Raw genomic sequence first — 14,934 nt, forward strand, 5'->3', positions numbered from 1 at the left:
TACAATCCTGGGCACAATACTGTCCTCCTTGTGCACGTTTTTCTAAAACACTTCCCTTGTTAGTTCTCCTTAATCGTGCTCTGAAAAGAGGAGGGCAAAAAGGAAAAAAGAAAATGATCCTAGAATATGCACGCGAGGCAGATTTTCACCCCAAAACTTAGACTTAATCTTCTGAAAGCAAATGTCCTTCGTAAGCTCACTCTTCTGTGGTTGCCACTTTTCCTAAACCGCAGGCCTTCCTGACTTGCAGCAGGGGCCAGGACAGATTACAGTTCTGTGGTAGGTTCTGTCAGATGAGCTTTGACAAGGCCTCAAAATAGATCCTGGGCACCAGCCAGAGAAACTGCCACTCACAAGTTCCAACTTGATCATCATACATCAGCCCCTCTGTACTTTTTTTTTTCCTCCAGTCTCTATCATTTTCAAAGGACAGAGGTTCTCAACCTCCTTCCTCTTGTTCATGAGTGAACGGTGCAGTATAGAAATTAAAATCGTAAACCCTTAATTTGCTCACAAACACTCTGCAGAATAAAAACTGAATTTGTACCTACCCCTGCCTTGGGAAATTAATCCATCAACAGCACTATGGTTTGCAAAAGGATTTTTGAATCTCAAACTCTACCAAGGTTTATTTTATTACGAATAGACTAGGATGTGGACGGTGAAGGAAGACAGAAGGTGGGCTATTTATTTCCCATGACTAATATAGTAGCAGACTTCGTTAGAGCAAGAAGTTAAACTATATACAATATTTTTAATTGACACCAGTCATAAAATCCTAAAACAACCCACTACAAAAGGTATTCATTTAACTCTTGCCAAATATAACATCAGTCTTCAAGCTACAGTATTTTTAGCCTTACCACTACAAGTAAAATTAACCACCTGTCACTCTAAAATGTTTAAGACCGCCTTATACAATACATTTTAGTATTTTTTAAAATAGAGAAGATAAAGAATCCAAAGTAATTAAGAGTTCCTTTCTCCTTCCACAACGTTGAGAAAGTTAACTATTATAAAATAAAGTCCAATATAAGATGGAAATAAATTTATACATTTTCACAACTTAAGCCCCAACTTTGCAATCACTCTTTCAGAAATATATTCAATATACATACTTATGGACTAGTGCAAAGACTTAAATACTAGTTGTTCACTATAGCAGCATTTGTAGAAAGCTAAAACAACCTAAATGTCTGTTAACAAGGAATGGTAAAATAAATCATGGAAAATGAATAAATTATGGTTCATCTACACTACCCAGGGCATTCAGTCTTTTTTAAAAATCAGGTGGGGGCTCCTGGTTGGCTCAGTCAGTTAAGCATCAACTTTGGCTCAGGTTATGAACTCATGGTTTGTGAATTCAAGCCTTGTGATGAGCTCTGTGCTGACAGCTCAGAGCCTGGAGCCTGCTTAGGATTCTGGGTCTCCCTCTCTCTCTCTGCCCCTCCCCCACTCACATTCTGTGAGTGTGCCTATGTGTGTCTCAAAAATAAACATTAAAAATAAATAAATACATAATCAGGTGGACATATGTGCAAATACAGAAGAGTCTCTAAGATATATCAAGGGTAACAACGAAAGAAGATAACTCTCCTAAACAAAGCCAATTGCATATGTAATAAAAAATTTGGAGGAGGACATACAGGAAACCACTCACAGTGGTTGCTTGGATTAGGGGGTGGGAGAGTAGAAAAGGGAAAAGGCTAGAAGTCTGTTGTGGAAAGAAGGCTTCTTTTGCACCATATAACATTTAAACTGTCGTTATCAATTTTTTAAACTCCCACAAACATCTACTGCACCCATGAAGTGGGCATTCTCCTTCCGGGTACGCATGCCATGTCTTCCCCCTTCTCAACCACTTGTATCTACTGCTCTCCTGACCCAAACAAAAGCACACAAAAGCAAAGCTCAGAGTTCCCCCAAGAAACAGAATCCTCTCTCCAGCCCCCACCAGATAAAAAAAATAGAACAAATGAAAAAGTAACACTTATGCCGAACCCAGTTTTTAGCCAATGTTTGATTCCTTTTAAATCTAGCCTAATTTACTGTAGGGCAGAAAGTTTTAAAAGTCAAAGTGCAATGTGCAACACAAAAAAATCATTTCCAAAGGTGTCTATCTTAAAAGGAAAAATGGAGAAAAAGGGCAAATTTTGCTCAATACCTTCCTTCTGAAATTTTAAAAGTTAAGTTTTGAATGACGGTCATAAAGTCTATTGTTTGCAAACTGGATAAGGTAGTACGTTTTCCTGGTTAAAGGTCCATCTCTCCATTCAGAGTCTCCAGAAAGCAATCAACTACCCACAAGGAAAAGGCTATGAAATGGCCTCTATTTTGTAGGTGCAATGGATAGTGCTCCTCTGGTGAAGACATTTCTCTCAAATGATCCTCATCAACATTCCCAGCATGCTGCAGGGAGAATTTCTTTTTCTATACATCATCAATTCTGTCCCTTTTCACACTAGGAGCAGGATAAACAATTCACAAAGAGCTTTGCAAGAAACAGCTCTCATTTCTAGTAAAGATCTGTTTTTGGTTTTGTTTTGAGAGAGAAAGAATCTATTTGCCAAATATACCCTCATATCACTTTTTTCCTTCATTATGGAGATGCTTAAATCATAACAAAAGAAGGCTTCTGTTTTTTAATTATTATTATTTTTATTATTATTTAAATCCAAGTTAGTTAACATATGGTGTAATAATGATTTCAGGAATAGAATTTAGTGATTCATCACTTACGTATAACACCCAATGCTCATCCCAACAGGTGCCCTCCTTAATGCCCCTTGCCCATTTAGCCCATCACCCCCACCCAAAACCCATCCAGCACCCCTCAGTTTGTTCTCTGTATTTAAGCGTCTCTTATGGTTTGTCTCCTTCTCTGTTTTCATCTTATTTTTGAGAAAGAAGGCTTCTCTTGTATATCTACCTATCAAGACTGTTAGTTACGGTGGTTTCCACAAGGGATTTTCCAAAAGGGAATCTGTTCACGGGGAACTGAAACTCCTAATTAAGTTACTATTAGCTGGACAAAAATCAAAAGCAACATTAGGGAACACTCCGTATATAAGAATGGGTAAGAAAATGAGATGCCAAAATTTAGTCAAACAATTAAAGGAATCTGGTAAGCCAGACCAACTCACCATTACTTTGTAAGTAATAACTAAGGTTCTCTATAAATGAAACTCAAGGTAAAAGAAGCTGAATTCCAAAAAGAAAAGGAAAACAAGGTTAAGAGTATCAAGTATTCTGTGATTCAAAGTTATTTTGCTTAACATTTTTAAAGCCAAAAATGATCAAATTACACTTGAGCAATACAAAGTTATTTCTAGTTTACAATGAATTCATTCCAATAATAAATCACAACCTCAATACACTTTCTTCTGTAACAGAACTTACGTAAGAACTCGGTATAGCCTCATTCCACATTTCTGAGGATTTGCAAAATAGGTAAGGCCTTTCACTCAAAAGACTACTTTGGAACTATGGATTCTTTCAGTAAACTTTTTTATATCTTTTCACTGACATTTATTTTGTTTCTAGACATCTTTAATTATCTTCTCTCATCTGGCCAAAAAAAAAAAAAAAAAAGGAGTGGGAGTAAAACTACCACAATATACTCAGGAACTAACAAACTATTCTGAAGCCAAACATTCTGCAAAAGTTCAATTAGGATTTCCTTATCGCACTTCATAACAATAAATACCTACCAACAAACCTAACAAAGCATAATACAACACTTCATACACAATGACTGAAAGCTTCTAATTAAACAGGCAGTAACAAACTTCTAGCTTCCCTCCCTATTCCAACCCTAAGATCCGTATCAATGATTCACAGCGTGAGCTAACTTTCTAAGTGAATCACTTTCCGAAATTCTTACTCCAACGTGAATCTAACACCAGGTCATCATCTCTACGTTTGTTAAACAGAGGATAAACAGAAGTTAAGCGGGGTTCATTCGTCAAGACGCCCAAACCACAGCAAACCTCAAGTCTTTGCCAACTAACTTTTATCTGCAATTGCACCCTTATATACAGATTCATCCCCAAATAAAAGAAAAATGTTATCCTGGGGGAAAAAAAAATGTTATTTTAAACATTATGAACTCGCCCACCCGTACCCCGTTCACCGTCCCTCTGGTTCCATTTACTGCATCCACGTTCTCTTCCCATTGTGAGAACATAAAGTAATGGCTACTATCCTTACATCTTCTCTTTCGCCCAATTAAACTACTCTGCAGTTTTTCTGTTTATGGGCAGAAATGCTGAGTCATTAAATGGAAACTCAAAGAAAATGAGCTACAAACAGTTAAAGTTTAGGATACAGTATTTCCCTAGCCGTTTCTCGGCAGCCTGGTATTTGTATCTCCCACGGCGGAAAAGTAGAGCAAACACTTGAACTTTTTTCCCCTCTAAGAGAGGCAAAGAGGTGCGTTTCCATAGGTCCGCCAGCTTCCTGCTGGGTATCCACAGGCAAGAGAGGCAGGCCTGACTGGAGCTGTATAACTTAACGATCTGGGTGTGAATAACGCCACATATTAGTCAAGCATTAACCCTGACACTCCTAGCAAGCGCCTGTTATGCCCGCGCTTCAGTTCGGGTCAAGGAGGAAGAAAAAAAAAAAAAAATCCCATAAAAATGCTACGCCCTCCACCGGCCTGACACCGTTCGCTGGGGTGTCGCGCTGGGGAGGAGATGAAGGAGCCCCGAACACCGGAGGCAAAAGGGACAGCGGCCCGATGTAATTTCTTCCACAATGGGAGAGACCCTTGCCCCCCGGCGCAGACGGAGGGTGCGCGGTAGAAATCAGGCGTGCTGCCGGCGAACGCGGTAGGCGGGGGGCGACCCCGACCCGGAGCCGGCAGGGAAGCCCGGCCCCCAGCAGGGGTCAGCGGCGGCGCGGGTCGCACGGGCTGCAGGCCGGACAGGGGCCTCCGGGGCCGGCGGGAGAAGCGGTCCTTACCTGTCCCTGGGCGCGGACTGTGACTGCGGCGCCGCCCGGGAAGGGCTGGGGCGCGCGGGTCGGCCGCCGGCACCCGGACGGGCGAAGAGCGAGGAGCGGAGGGCGAGGGGCGCGGACGGCGGACTGGCTCCCAGGCTCCCGCAGGCTTGCCCGGCCGGACGCAGCGGCTCCCGGCGCCCGCAGCGGGTCGCTCAGTCACGCCGGCGGCCCCGCGGCGCGGTGGCTGACGCGGAGACAGCGGGAACCGGCCCCCGAGAGGAGCCGCAGCCCCAGCGGCAGCCGAAGGAGGCGAAGGAGGGGCGGGGCCACGGGGTCGGTGACCCGCTCACCCGGAAGCAGTTGCGGCGGCGGCGGCGGCGCGCGCTGCGGGACAGGCGGGTTCGCGGCCTGGCGAAAAGACTGCCGGCTCTCCCGCGGCCGGCTGCGCGGGGTGCCGGGAGCAGCAGCCCCCGCCGCGACCGCTGCGAGCTGCTGGCGCCGCGCCGGAGGGAGGGCGGCAGGGTGCGACCGCCGGTGGGCGGAGGCCCGGGCGGCCTAGAGGTGGCTTCTCGGGGCCCGCGGAGGACCGGGGACCGGGAAGGTGAACTGAGGCGGTCGCCCGCTCGAGGCCGCACCTGCCCTGATCGCCCCTAAACTGTCCGGCCTAGTGGGCTTGGGTAAGTGGGCCGGGCGGCGGCTCCGACTGCAGGGAACTAGCGTGCGAGAGCGAGCGGGTGTAGCGGCAACGCTGAAAGCCCTGTTTCCAAAATGAAAACCCGTGATTTTGAAATGATTTCCGGAGAAGGCGGCGGCGGTGGTTTGGGGGGGCGGGGGGGGGAGGGGCGGAGATGGCGGGATACGGAGGCAGTTAAATAGCTGCCAGACCCGGACCTGTCGTTCATTCCAGAAGTGTCTCTTGAGACTCTTGGGACTCAGCAGGTTCAAGGCGCTGGAGGCAGGCAGACCCAGGGCCTTGCTCTTTAGGAAGCTTACCTTCTAGTGGAGTAGAGAGATTTAAGCAGACAGACAAGGTAAAGACGGATTGCGGCAAGGCTGTGCCATGCAGGAAATACAGAAGAATGATGCGAGGGTTGAGTGGGCGAGACCCCCTTTTTCGGGATAGGATGGCTAGAGAACCTCTGGAGGGAAGTGATAGTTGAGCTGCTTCCTGAGACAAAGGCATGAAATGACAACTTAGACACAGTTTTACAGCCGGAGACTGTAGGTTCCAGAACTGCTGCGTAAGGCCGCGGATTATGTTAAAAACATAAAAACATTTTTTTTAAATTTTCCTTTTAATGTTTATTTTTTGAGAGAGAGAGAGAGAGAGAGACAGCGCGAGCGGGGGAAGGGCATAGAGAGAGAGGGAGACCCAGAATTCCAAGCAGGCTCCAGGCTCTGAGCTGCCAGCACAGAGCCCAACACGGGGCTCGAACCCACGAACCCTGGGATCATGAACTGAGCCAAAGTGGGACGCTCCACCGATTGAGCCACACTGGCGCCCTCTCTAAAGCCTTCTAAGGGCTGTCTCTGTCCTGTCCACTCCTTCAGTTTCGAAGGGCTTGCTCCCCCTTGGGAGTTGTTGGGGTCTGGGACTGTGGCTTCTTAGCGGAGGTTCAAGGCAGGAATTAGGGAGCTTTGGTGTGTAGACAGACATCAACAGATGCTGGAAGGCAAACAGCCCCGAAAGACAAATTCTTTAACCTTTTGCCGTTTCTTTTCCCACGTCACTTTTCCTGAAACCCATGAGTAAACATTAAAACTATGATTTTTACCTGGGAGCTTAATCCTCCCAAAAGATGGAGCTCTGTTACGATCTGAATAAGAGAATTAATGACCTATTTTGCTAAATCAGTTAAAGACAAAATTAAAAGCGGACTTGCGAAGAGAGGACCTTTTCAGGTTATAACGCATTACCTGAATAATACCAAAAAACCCAATGATGTTTATTCAATATTAGTTTATATAACTGCGTAATTAATGGGACGATTGTTTGGATAATAATAGTGGGGTTAGAATCTCGAGCCCTTTTTGCTTACTCCTCGGCCATTTGTTTTGGTTCATACCAAACTAACAGAAGGAAATATTTTGTTGTGTCTTCTGGGAAAACTGGGAGCGAGCTCACACTTCTTGCTGCCTACTGTTTGCACAGCATTGTGCTAGGCATTTATTTATTTATTTATTTTTAATTTTTTTTTTCAACGTTTATTTATTTTGGGGACAGGGAGAGACAGAGCGTGAACGGGGGAGGGGCAGAGAGAGAGGGAGACACAGAGTCGGAAGCAGGCTCCAGGCTCCGAGCCATCAGCCCAGAGCCTGACGCGGGGCTCGAACTCCCGGACCGCGAGATCGTGACCTGGCTGAAGTCGGACGCTTAACCAACTGCGCCACCCAGGCGCCCCTGTGCTAGGCATTTAAATACATTATCCCTTTCAGGACTGGGACCAACCTTGAGACACGGGGATTATTATACCCATTGTCGTAATGAAGACATAGTCGCTGGAAGGGTCAGAAATTAAACTCTAACTAATGAACTCTAACTCTAGCCCTAATTCCCCTTTTGCACCATGTGCTGTCCCCTAATATTTAAGAAGGAAATATAAGTGAAGTGTCCAGCCAAGCAGATTTGTACGTTGCTTTTAGAATTTTGTTACAAAAATAAGCTTCAAGGTCGAGTGATACGAGGCAATGTCGGAGCGAGCTTCTCTGCGTTTTTACTTCTCCCTCTAAAGGATATTTGCCATCTATTTGACACCAAAAACCAACTCTACCTGTTTTAGGAGTTCAGAATGCCGTGTGTCTTCTGGTTGGTTGGTGGTTTTATGTGAGAGGAAGAGAGCGCCAGCAGGGGAAGGGCAGAGGGAGAGGGGGAGAGAATCCTTAAGCAGGCTCCAAGCTCAGTGTTGGAGCTTGAGCTCCAAGCTCAAGACCTTGGGACCATGACCTGGCGGAAATGAGAAGAGTCAGGCGCTCAACCTGCTGAGCCACCCAGGCACCCTCGCCCTGTGTCTTTTAAATGCTCCCAATAATGTGATAAATGATGACACTAACATCATGTCATTGCAAGGGGCTCCTGCCCAACTGTGTCAGTCTGCATTCTTTCACAAGCAGCCTTTCCTTGCACACAAAGTGACTTCTTTCTGCCAAAAATATGTTCCCAGATTTTTATGGAATATTCTGACATGCGAATGCCCCCAGGTCTGTGTAGGCTGGCTGCTGTAGAGACATTTAACGGATGAAGGAAAATCTTGCAAGTGTTTATATGGTTTTGAGGAATGAGGTAGTAGGATTTGTACATTTTTGTTTCGTTCCTATCAGATCCTTCACGTTTTTCCTTGATGATGTCAAGAAATAAAACTTTTCCTTTCTCAAGAGCAGTCGTTTTTTGTGGTTTTCACAAAATTCAGTTGTGTTTTGCACACATAGTACTACGTGTTGCTTTCTGCACATTTCCAGAAAACATCATTAGTTCAGACGTTAAAAATAGGATGCGACTTTTCAGAGCCTAATGTTTTTATTAATGAGATGTGTCTGTCTGTCTGTCTCATTTTGGTTACCTCCTTATAAACCTATGGGAATCTGGCAAAGCAAGTCTCTGACTATGTATATTTAAGTTCTCGTTCTAAAAATCCCTTCTTATCTGCATTTACTGTTTTTCCTGCTGTCTCCTTTTTTTATTTTATTTATGTGTTTATTTCACTTTTTATTTGAAACAATTATAGACTCGCAAAAGGGTACAAAAATAACGCAGCGAGGTTACCCTCCACCCAGGTTCACCGTCTGGCAGCATCTTGCGTACCCATAATACATTATTAAAACTAGAAAATTCACATCTTGCTATCTTCTTTAGGTTTTTAGTTTCTTTTTAAGTTTCATTATGTCGAAAATTACCATTTTGTAACAATTCATTTGTACTGTATTTGATTTGGCTCTTCTCCCTTTCCCAGATTAACAAATGACAAAGTCCGTAAAATGCATTATTAAAACTAGAAAATTCACATCTTGCTATCTTCTTTAGGTTTTTAGCTTCTTTTTAAGTTTCATTATGTCGAAAATTACCATTTTGTAACAATTCATTTGTACTGTATTTGATTTGGCTCTTCTCCCTTTCCCAGATTAACAAATGACAAAGTCCGTAAAATGCATTATTAAAACTAGAAAATTCACATCTTGCTATCTTCTTTAGGTTTTTAGCTTCTTTTTAAGTTTCATTATGTCGAAAATTACCATTTTGTAACAATTCATTTGTACTGTATTTGATTTGGCTCTTCTCCCTTTCCCAGATTAACAAATGACAAAGTCCGTAAAATGCATTATTAAAACTAGAAAATTCACATCTTGCTATCTTCTTTAGGTTTTTAGTTTCTTTTTAAGTTTCATTATGTCGAAAATTACCACTTTGTAACAATTCATTTGTACTGTATTTGATTTGGCTCTTCTCCCTTTCCCAGATTAACAAATGACAAAGTCCGTAAAATGCATTATTAAAACTAGAAAATTCACATCTTGCTATCTTCTTTAGGTTTTTAGCTTCTTTTTAAGTTTCATTATGTCGAAAATTACCACTTTGTAACAATTCATTTGTACTGTATTTGATTTGGCTCTTCTCCCTTTCCCAGATTAACAAATGACAAAGTCCGTAAGCTTGCCACAGTGCTCCTCTGGAATTACAAGCTTACTACGACAATTCTGTGTTTCAGCACGCTTAAAAGGAAGTCATTTGTAAGATTTTTGGTTTTTTCTGCTTATACTGCTCCATGTCATTCTGCCCTGATAAACCTGCAAATTTATACAACCTGTGTATGTGGGTGTTTTAATATATCGTTTGACCACTGAAATGTTTTCAAAGAGGTTGCTATTAAAGTAAAAAGAAAAATAATGCAAATCTTTTTCATTTGACTGAGGGGAAAATTTTCTAGTGCTTTCTTCCTTCTTTCTTTCTTTTTTTCTTTATTTCTTTCTGTCTGTCTTTCTGTCTTTCTGTCTTTCTTTCGAGAGGGAGAGAGAGCGTGTGCGCGCCAGCAGGGGAGGAGCAGAGACATGGGGAGAGAATCCCAAGCAGGCTGTGCACTGATGACGTAGGACTTGATCTCAGGAACCACGAGATCATGATCTGAGCTGAAATCAGGTGCCCCTGACTGGGGAAAAAAAAAAGTTTCTAAACATCTAACTATTCAAGTGAGAATACGAGGCATGGTCTGTTGGTTCAGAAGCCAGATCTCACTTCTGGCTCATTCTGGCTCTAAATGAAGTCTAGCCAGCTCACCCTTTACTCCACCAGAGAGTAAACAAAGGAAAGAAAAGAAGTGTAACTTACTTTCTTCAGTCTTAGCGTTGAGAAGAAGTTGGCGAAAGAGAGAATTTGGGATTTGGGGTAGGTATCAATTATGTATGAATGCCTCATCACAAATAATCAAGTGATAGCCCTTATGCGTTATATATTTATTGTAAATAAGTAGTCAAACGCTCTTCCTTCTATGGCTTGTTTAGCAAATGTATTCGTCTTCTGTGTACCAGTTGCCCAGTTAGACGCTGGTAACAGAGACACAACAGGATCTATTTTTTTAAGGAGTATTAAGCTCTTACTATGTGCCAGAGACTTCATAGATGCTGGGGATCCAAAGGGAAGTAAAAAGAAAGCTGTGTTTTCTTCTCGTGAAACTTCCTGTCTGGTGAGGGAGACAAATTATCACACAAAAGTAACTTTATAATCCCAATAGGTATTACTAAGGGTAGAGAAGTGGTGCCTGAGGGCATTAAAGTGGAATTCTACCAAATCTGGGGTGTCAGAAATGGCTTCTAGCAAGAGAATCTTTGAGCTAAGATTTAAAACTGCCTCATAGTGAACTTGATGCAGAAGCACAGGAAGAGCAAGGAAAAACAGAGTCCCAGAGACCGAAAAAAAACGAGAGAGATAATGTGAGAGGGATCTAGAGAATTAAGCAAAGACCCACCATGCAGGGTCTTACAGGTTTGGTAAGGATTCTTATCTTTGCTTCTGAAGTGATACAAACCAATTTAAGAGTTTTTAGTAGGAGTGGCATCAGATTGGTGTTTCCAAAAGCTCACTCTGGCTTCAATGTGAAGAATTCACTCTTTAAGTATGTCCTGAGTACCCACTATAAGCCAGGTTACAGTCTGCACACTGAGCGTACAGCAGTGAACAAAACAGATTCCCTAACTTTGAGGATCATATTATAGACAATACACAGTAGTATACAAGATAGTAGTATCTAAGAAGCTCTATAAAGAAATTTGGAATCCAGGTGAGAATAAAAAGGTAGGGTGGTGGTGCATTTTATTAGCTTGAACCATATGAAGCTCCTGATCTTTTTTACATGGTTTTCAACTCAGAACAATATTGGGTTCCTGTGGGTTAAACATGGTTGGATGACATTAAATTGTTCAACCTAATACTTACTTGGAAGAGTCAGAGAAGACCTCTAATGAGGTGATCCAAAGAAAGAGGCAAGCCATTCACATACCAAGGAGAAGAGCATCCCAAGCAAAGGGACAGCAAGTGCAAAGACCCTAAAGCAAGAATGTGCCTGCCGTGTTTGACTAAGCAACAAGGAGACCATTGTGGCTGAAGGGTAACGGTCAACGGGGAAGAATGGTAATAGGGACCAGATCATAGAATCTTGAAGACCACGGTAAGAAATTGGCCTTTCCTTTTTGAATGAGGTAAGCTATTAGAGAGGTTTGGGCAAAGGAGCTACACAATCTGTCATCTTAACAGGACCGTGCTTTTTAATAGTGGACTCTACGGATAGTGGGTATACAGATGGAACATTATAAAATCTTTTCACCTTTTATGTATGTCTGAAAATTTACTTCATAAAATGAGACTGTTGTAGCTAGCTGCTCTATTGTAACTAGACTTTAGTGGGCCAGTGATGAGATCAAGAAGACCAGTTAGTCTATTGCAATAATTCAGGCAGCAGTGGAGGTATTAAGAAGAAGTGGTTAGTTTCTGAATACGTTTCGAAGGTAGAGCCAGTAAGATTTGCTAATGGAATGGATTTCATATGCAAGAAAAAGAGAAAAGACCACCTGTAAGGTTTTAGACCTGAGCAACTGGAAGGATGCAGTTGCCATCTACTGAAATTTGGAAGACAGTCTAGGTCACGCAAGTTTGGAGGAAAAGACTTTTTCCGGACGTTTGAGATGCCTATTGGTCATCTAAATGGAGATATCAAATAGGCAATTAGATACACAAGTCAGTAATTCGGAGGAAACATCCAGAGAGGAAATACAAAGATGTGGATCTACCTGAAGACTAGGGATATGAGGACCAGTGCCTTGAGAATTTAATGGAAATAGTTGGGAGTTTAGTCTAAACCCTCTTTTGTTGTAGGCTGGTTTTGTTTCTAGATAGTTGTCTTTATATTGCCATTCTGAACACTTAATATGCATACTGTTTGCAACTCATTTGTGTTCTAAAGGGTTTTGTTTTTTAATGTTTTCATGTCTTTCCAAGCAGATTTTACATTTCTTTAAAAAAGATTTATTTTAGGGGCGCCCGGGTGACTCAGTCGGTTAAGTGACTGTGGGTTTCAGCTCAGGTCGTGATCTCAGGGTTTCATGAGTTCGAGCTACACTTCAGGGTGTGAGCTGGCAGTGTGGAATCTGCTTGGGATTCTCTCTCTCCCTCTCTCTCTGCTCCTCCCCGACTTGCGCCATCTCTGTCTCTCAAAATAAATAAATAAATAAACTTAATAAAAAAGATGTCTTCTTTTGTACACTTCACACTGCCATATCCCTAGAAAACTTTTTTTTTTTTAATATTAGAACGAGAGAGCACAAGCAGGGGAGAGGGTCAGAGTGAGAGAGAGAAAATCTTAAGTAGGCTCCATGCTGAGGGCTCAATCCCATAAGCTTAGGATCGTGACCTGAGTCAAAATCAAGACTCGGATGTTCAACTGACTGAGCCACACAGGCACCCCCCCTAGAAGACATTTTACAATGTTTATATAATAAACTTCCAATACGGAGTTTTTTATTTCTTTAGTTGTTACAAAGCATCAATTTTCTTACAATTTAGACACTTCTAGCTGTCCTGTGAAAATAAGGGTAGAGTTAGAACTTTCAGTCTACTGCCACTCATGCCCGTTTCAAATCAGACAAAAGAGAGCCTTCTGAGAAACAAAAAGCAGCAACAAAAAAGGCTCAGCTCTCCTCCATGTTGCCTTTATACTCAGACTTCGTGTGGCCGCAAGATGGTTTCCAACAATTTCAGGTCTACATCCGTCCCCATCCAAGTCCAGCATGAGAAAGATCCTTCCTAGCAGCAGTCCCTGATTCACTAATTAAACCAACACAGATCCCATCCCCAGCTAGGAAAATTTTATGCTGTGATTGGCCAAATATGAGTCACATGCTTCACTTATGTTTCACCCAAAGAACATGGACTGTAGGAGAGGAGTGGTTCCCCAGAAGAAAAAATGGGATGCTGTCAACAAAATAAGGAAATGGACACTGATGGCCAGAAAATAATACGACCTCTACAAATTAACAAAGGCCTAAAGCATTCTCCCAAAGCTTTTAAAAGAAGTAATACCATTGGGGTGCCTGGCTGGTTTAGTCGGAAGAGCACGCGACTTGATCTCAGGGTCGCCGTGAGTGGAGTCTGAGCTCCGCTTTGCGTGTAGAGATTACAAAAAGAAAGAAAGAAAGAAAGGAAGGAAGGAAAGAAAGAAAGAAAGAAAGAAAGAAAGACGAAATGTCATGGCACGTATTTTGCACCTCTTCCAATTCTATGCACAATACTGCATTTCCCTTGTATCATTAGGCTGTCATATACTCATTTGTCGTTGATGAGTGAATGTCACAAAAAGTAAATAAATGCATGAGCATAAAAGTTAACCAGCTGGAAGGGGCAGTTTTTCAGCACATCACTTTCCAGGGTACTCCCACCTAGGTATTGCAGGTAGTTTCTTGTCCTACAATTCTTTCCTGTTGTCAGTCCACCTGAAAAATATTCATTAGCCCTCAGGACCCTGGGGGCAGGGTGGCTACTATCTAAGACGCCTCAGAAACCATTGCAGAAGCAAGTGACAATGAGTCAGCTCAAGTTTATCTTCTTGGAGGACATTTACATAGTGTGGAGTCTTGAAAGAAAAATGTACGTACAGATTTGTTTTCAGCTTCTTTTTGGTTTCACCATTTCCATTCCCTTGTACACTAATAGGTTACTTTCCCCACAAGATGTTTAACCTAACTTATGTGGCATTTTTATCCTTTTAGATCAAATTTTGCTGCAGGAAATGGATAACGTGTTGGCTCTCTGTATTATTCTGGAATTTCGGATGGCTTCTCCAGTTTGCTGCTTCCCTGGACACCAAACATAACATTCCCTGTTCTAGGACCTGCTTCAAGTTGGTCATAAGACTGGCAGAAAGTCAAACCAAACTAAATGAATAGTTGTTGAAGTTAATCTCACGTCCTGGAGCTGTGTGTGCTATGGAATAGCCTGCTGTTATTACCAGGCATAACGCTGATCAGAATCACTGCTCTGTGGTCTTGTTCATCAGAATTTCATGTTTGGAAATTAGATTTGGGTCTGGTTACTGTAAAAATAGATATTATGATAATGGAATATAGCCATTAAAATTTCTATTGCAGGAGAAATTAGCCATGTATTTAAATGTAGGAGTATGTTACTAAACAATATGTTCGAGATGATTCCAGTATTGTTTAATGTTATACAGACATAGACAAATACTGGAAAAAGGCACTCAAAGTTAACCTTAAGGAATGGAGGTACCAGTGATTTCATTTGACTTGTTTACTGTTCAGAATCTTCCTGCATGAAATGTACTACATCTATACTCAGATAATTTTTAAAGGAATCTATTTTTCATACCAGTATCCCAGAGTCAAAATATGCAAAAGATACCACTAAAAAGTGGTAAATTAGGTCTACCTAAAAAGGTCTTCTTAGGATTCTCGCCACTCAAAAACCATTGTAGATTTTGCTCTTGTCTTGCA

General features: G+C 42.3%; 1 protein-coding gene and 1 long non-coding RNA gene across 11 annotated transcripts in view; one reads left to right on the plus strand and one right to left on the minus strand.

Annotated features, from left to right (window-relative positions):
- Window positions 1-5,274, minus strand: part of LRRFIP2 (LRR binding FLII interacting protein 2) — a 105,080-nt gene extending 99,806 nt beyond the window's left edge. For 4 of the 10 annotated variants that reach the window (XM_047875053.1, XM_047875054.1, XM_047875049.1 and 1 more), the window contains exon 1: window positions 4,966-5,268. The gene's annotated coding sequence lies outside the window, so the exon portion shown is untranslated. Of the gene's footprint in view, window positions 1-4,965 lie in introns of all 10 variants that reach the window. The other 6 variants (XM_047875051.1, XM_047875052.1, XM_047875056.1 and 3 more) reach the window with 4 other exon arrangements.
- Window positions 5,275-7,232: 1,958 nt separating this feature from the next.
- Window positions 7,233-14,380, plus strand: LOC125174940 (uncharacterized). The gene is made up of 2 exons (XR_007155610.1): window positions 7,233-9,666; window positions 14,191-14,380. It is a non-coding gene; the product is annotated as an uncharacterized LOC125174940 (long non-coding RNA).
- Window positions 14,381-14,934: the final 554 nt, after the last annotated feature.

This window comes from Prionailurus viverrinus, chromosome C2, assembly GCF_022837055.1.
Source record: "Prionailurus viverrinus isolate Anna chromosome C2, UM_Priviv_1.0, whole genome shotgun sequence".
Taxonomy (NCBI): Eukaryota; Metazoa; Chordata; class Mammalia; order Carnivora; family Felidae; genus Prionailurus; species Prionailurus viverrinus.